This window comes from Triticum aestivum, chromosome 6D (genome assembly GCF_018294505.1).
Source record: "Triticum aestivum cultivar Chinese Spring chromosome 6D, IWGSC CS RefSeq v2.1, whole genome shotgun sequence".
NCBI classification, from domain to species: domain Eukaryota; kingdom Viridiplantae; phylum Streptophyta; class Magnoliopsida; order Poales; family Poaceae; genus Triticum; species Triticum aestivum.
In genome coordinates, this window is record NC_057811.1 from 118,445,375 (window position 1) to 118,451,573 (window position 6,199).

A 6,199-nucleotide genomic window follows, 5' to 3' on the forward strand; every position below is an offset into this window, starting at 1 on the left:
TCAAATCTCGGGCAAGTAAAACATACCGGTGACAAAGGGAACAACGTATGTTGTTATGCGGTCTGACCGATAAAGATCTTCGTAGAATATGTGGGAGCCAATATGGCCATCCAGGTCCCGCTATTGGTTATTGACCGGAGACGTGTCTCGATCATGTCTACATAGTTCTCGAACCCGTAGGGTCCGCACGCTTAACGTTACGATGACAGTTTTATTGAGTTTTGATGTACCGAAGGAGTTCGGAGTCCCGGATGAGATCGGGGATATGACGAGGAGTCTCGAAATGGTCGAGACGTAAAAATCGATATATTGAACGACTATATTCGGACTTCGGAAAGGTTCCGAGTGATTCGGGTATTTTCGGAGTACCGGAGAGTTACGGGAATTCGTATTGGGCCTTAATGGGCCATACGGGAAAGGAGAGAAAGGCCTCAAAAGGTGGCCGCACCCCTCCCCATGGTCTGGTCCGAATTGGACAAGGGAAGGGGGGCGCACCCTTCCTTCTTTCTCCTTCTCCCTTCCCTTCTCCTACTCCCACAAGGAAAGGAGGAGTCCTACTCCCGGTGGGAGTAGGACTCCCCCCTATGGCGCGCCTCTCCCCTTGGCCGGCTGCCTTCCCCTTGCTCCTTTATATACAGGGGCAGGGGGGCACCCCAGAGACACAACAATTGATCCTTGAGATCTCTTAGCCGTGTGCGGTGCCCCCCTCCACCCAATTACACCTCGATAATACCGTTGCGGAGTTTAGGCGAAGCCCTGCATCGGTGAAACATCATCATCGTCACCATGCCGTCGTGCTGACGAAACTCTCCCTCAACACTCGGCTGGATCGGAGTTCGAGGGACGTCATCGAGCTGAACGTGTGTAGAACTCGGAGGTGTCGTACGTTCGGTACTTGATCGGTCGGATCGTGAAGACGTACGACTACATCAACCGCGTTGTGATAACGCTTCCGCTGTCGGTCTACGAGGGTACGTGGACAACACTCTCCCCTCTCGTTGCTATGCATCACCATGATCTTGCGTGTGCGTAGGAATTTTTTTGAAATTACTACGTTCCCCAACAGTGGTATCAGAGCCTGGTTTTATGCGTTGATGCTATGCACGAGTAGAACACAAGTGAGTTGTGGGCGATATAAGTCATACTGTTTACCAGCATGTCATACTTTGGTTCAGCGGTATTGTGAGATGAAGCGGCCCGGACCGACATTACGCGTACGCTTACGCGAGACTGGTTTCACCGTTGCGAGCACTCGTTGCTTAAAGGTAACCGGCGGGTGTCTGTCTCTATCACTTTAGTTGAACCGAGTGTGGCTACGCCCGGTCCTTGCGAAGGTTAAAATAGCACCAACTTGACAAACTATCGTTGTGGTTTTGATACGTAGGTAAGAACGGTTCTTGCTAAGCCCGTAGCAGCCACGTAAAATATGCAACAACAAAGTAGAGGATGTCTAACTTGTTTTTGCAGGGCATGTTGTGATGTGATATGGTCAAGACATGATGTGATATAATGTGTTGTATGAGATGATCATGTTTTGTAACCGAGTTATCGGCAACTGGCAGGAGCCATATGGTTGTCGCTTTATTGTATGAGATGCAATCGCCATGCAATAGTTTTACTTTATCACTAAGCGGTAGCGATAGTCGTAAAAGCAATAAGTTGGCGAGACGACAACGATGCTACGATGGAGATCAAGGTGTCGCGCCGGTGACGATGGTGATCATGACGGTGCTTCGGAGATGGAGATCACAAGCACAAGATGATGATGGCCATATCATATCACTTATATTGATTGCATGTGATGTTAATCCTTTATGCATCTTATCTTGCTTTGTTTGACGGTAGCATTATAAGATAAACCTTCACTAAATTATCAAAGTATAAGTGTTCTCCCTGAGTATGCACCGTTGCAAAAGTTCTTCGTGCTGAGACACCACGTGATGATCGGGTGTGATAGGCTCTACGTTCAAATACAACGGGTGCAAAACAGTTGCACACGCGGAATACTCAGGTTAAACTTGACGAGCCTAGCATATAACAGATATGGCCTCGGAACACGGAGACCGAAAGGTCGAGCATGAATCATATAGTAGATATGATCAACATAGTGATGTTCACCGTTGAAACTACTCCATCTCACGTGATGATCGGACATGGTTTAGTTGATATGGATCATGGTGACAGACCTATTGCAGGAGCAAATGCAGACGTTATGAACATTTGGCTAGCTCAATATGATGACTACTTGATAGTTTAGTGCACCATGCTTAACGGCTTAGAATCGGGACTTCAAAGACATTTTGAACGTCATGGACCATATGAGATGTTCCAGGAGTTGAAGTTAATATTTCAAGCAAATACCCGAGTTGAGAGATATGAAGTCTCCAACAAGTTCTATAGCTAAAAGATGGAGGAGAATCGCTCAAGCAGTGAGCATGTGCTCAGATTGTCTGGGTACTACAATCGCTTGAATCAAGTGGGAGTTTATCTTCCAGATAAAATAGTGATTGACATAATTCTCTAGTCACCATCACCAAGTTAGTAGAACTTCGTGATGAACTATAGTATGCAAGGGATGACGAAATTAATTCCCGAGCTCTTCGTGATGCTGAAATCGACGAAGGTAGAAATCAAGAAAAACATCAAGTGTTGATGGTTGACGAGACCACTAGTTTCAAGAAAAAGAGCAAAGGGAAGAAGGGGAACTTCAAGAAGAACGGCAAGCAAGTTGCTGCTCAAGTGAAGAAGCCCAAGTCTGGACCTAAGCCTGAGACTAAGTGCTTCTACTACAAAGAGACTGGTCACTGGAAGCGGAACTGCCCCAAGTATTTGGTGGATAAGAAGGATGGCAAAGTGAACAAAGGTATATTGGATATACATGTTATTGATGTGTACTTACTAGTGTTTATAGCAACCCCTCAGTATTTCATACTGGTTCAGTTGCTAAAGAGTAGTAACTTGAAACGGGAGTTGCAGAATAAACAGAGACTAATAAAAGGCGAGGTGACGATGTATGTTGGAAGTAGTTCCAAGATTGATATGATCATCATCGCACACTCCCTATACTTTCGAGATTAGTGTTGAAACTAAATAAGTGTTATTTGGTGTTTGCGTTGAGCATGAATATGATTTGATCATGTTTTTTGCAATTCAGTTATTCATTTAAGTTAGAGAACAATTGTTGTTCTGTTTACATGAATAAAAACCTTCTATGGTCATACACACCAACGAAAATGGTTTGTTGGATCTCGATCGTAGTGATACACATATTCATAATAATGAAGCCAAAAGATGCAAAGTTAATAATGATAGTGCAACTTATTTGTGGCACTGCCGTTTAGGTCATATTGGTGTAAAGCGCATGAAGAAACTCCATACTAATGGGATTTTGGAATCACTTGATTATGAATCACTTGATGCTTGCGAACCGTGCCTCATGGGCAAGATGACTAAAACGCCGTTCTCCGGAACTATGGAGAGAGCAACAGATTTGTTGGAAATCATACATACAGATGTGTGTGGTCCGATGAATATTGAGGCTCGTGGCGGATATCGTAATTTTCTCACCTTCACAGATGATTTGAGCAGATATGGGTATATCTACTTAATGAAACATAAGTCTGAAACATTTGAAAAGTTCAAAGAATTTCAGAGTGAAGTTGAAAATCATCGTAACAAGAAAATAAAATTCCTACGATCTGATCGTGGAGGAGAATATTTGAGTTACGAGTTTGGACTACATTTGAAACAAGGCGGAATAGTTTCGCAACTCACGCCACCCGGAACACCACAGCATAATGGTGTGTCCGAACGTCATAACCGTACTATATTGGATATAGTGCAATCTATGATCTCTCTTACCAATTTTCCACTATCGTTTTGGGGTTATGCATTAGAGACAACTACATTCACGTTAAATAGGGCACCATCAAAATCCGTTGAGACGACGCCTTATGAACTGTGGTTTGGCAAGAAACCAAAGTTGTCGTTTCTTAAAGTTTGGGGTTGTGATGCTTATGTGAAAAAGTTTCATCCTGATAAGCTCAAACCCAAATCGTAGAAATGTGTCTTCATAGGATACCCAAAGGAGACAGTTGGGTACACCTTCTATCACAGATCCGAAGGCAAGACATTCGTTGCTTAGTATGGATCCTTTCTAGAGAAGGAGTTTCTCTCGAAAGAAGTGAGTGGGAGGAAAGTAGAACTTGATGAGGTAACTGTACCTGCTCCCTTATTGGAAAGTAGTTCATCACAGAAATCTGTTCCTGTGACTCCTACACCAATTAGTGAGGAAGTTAATGATGATGATCATGTAACTTCAGATCAAGTTAGTACCAAACCTCGTAGGTAAACCAGAGTGAGATCCACACCAGAGTGGTACGGTAATCCTGTTCTGGAGGTCATGTTATTTGACCATGACGAACCTACGAACTATGAGGAAGCGATGATGAGCCCAGATTCCGGGAAATGGCTTGAGGCCATGAAATCTGAGATGAGATCCATGTATGAAGAACAAAGTATGGACTTTGGTTGACTTGCCCAATGATCGGCGAGCCATTGAGATTAAATGGATCTTCAAGAGGAAGACAGACAGTGATAGTAGTGTTACTGTCTACAAAGCTAGAATTGTCGCAAAAAGGTTTTCGACAAGTTCAAGGTGTTGACTACGATGAGAGTTTCTCACTCGTATCTATGCTTAAGTCTGTCCGAATCATGTTAGCAATTGCCGCATTTTATGAAATCTGGCAAATGGATAAACAAAACTGCATTCCTTAATGGATTTATTAAAGAAGAGTTGTATATGATGCAACCAGAAGGTTTTGTCAATCCTAAAGGTGCTCACAAAATATGCAAGCTCCAGCGATCCATCTATGGACTGGTGCAAGCATCTCAGGAGTTGGAATATACACTTTGATAAGTTGATCAAAGGATATAGTTTTATACAGACTTGCGGTGAAGCCTGTATTTACAAGAAAGTGAGTGGGAGCACTACAGCATTTTTGATAAGTATATGTGAATGACATATTGTTGATCGGAAATAATGTAGAATTATTCTGCAAAGCATAAAGGAGTGTTTGAAAGGAGTTTTTCAAAGAAAGACCTCGGTGAAGCTGCTTACATATTGAGCATCAAGATCTATAGAGATAGATCAAGACGCTTGATAAGTTTTTTCAATGAGTACATACCTTAACAAGATTTTGAAGTAGTTCAAAATACAACAGTCAAAGAAAGAGTTCTTGCCTGTGTTACAAGGTATGAAACTGAGTAAGACTCAAAGCCCGACCACGGCAGAAGATAGAAAGAGAATGAAAGTCATTCCCTATGCCTTGGCCATAGGTTCTATAAATTATGCCATGCTGTGTACCAAATCTATTGTATACCCTACACTGATTTTGGCAAGGGAGTACAATAGTGATCTAGGAGTAGATCACTGGACAGCGGTCAAAATTATCCTTAGTGGAATAAGGAAATGTTTCTCGATTATGGAAGTGACAAAAGGTTCGTCGTAAAGGGTTACGTCGATGCAAGTTTTGACACTAATCTAGATGACTCTAAAGTCTCGGTCTAGATACATATTGAAAGTGGGAGCAATTAGCTAGAGTAGCTCCGTGCAGAGCATTGTAGACATAGAGATTTACAAAATACTTACGGATCTGAATGTGACAGACCCGTTGACTAAAATTATCCCACAATCAAAACATGATCACACCTTAGTACTCTTTGGGTGTTAATCACATAGCGATGTGAACTAGATTATTGACTCTAGTAAACCCTTTGAGTGTTAGTCACATAGAGATGTGAACTATGGGTGTTAATCACATGGTGATGTGAATTATTGATGTTAAATCACATGGCGATGTGAACTAGATTATTGACTCTAGTGCAAGTGGGAGACTGAAGGAAATATGCCCTAGAGGCAATAACAAAGTATTATATATTTCCTTATATCATGATAAATGTTTATTATTCATGCTAGAATTGTATTGACCGGAAACATAATACATGTGTGAATACATAGACAAATAGAGTGTCACTAGTATGCCTCTACTTGACTAGCTCGTTAATCAAAGATGGTTATGTTTCCTAGCCATAGACATAAGTTGTCATTTGATTAACGAGATCACCTCATTAGGAGAATGACGTGATTGACTTGACCCATTCCGTTAGCTTAGCACTCGATCGTTTAGTATGTTGCTAT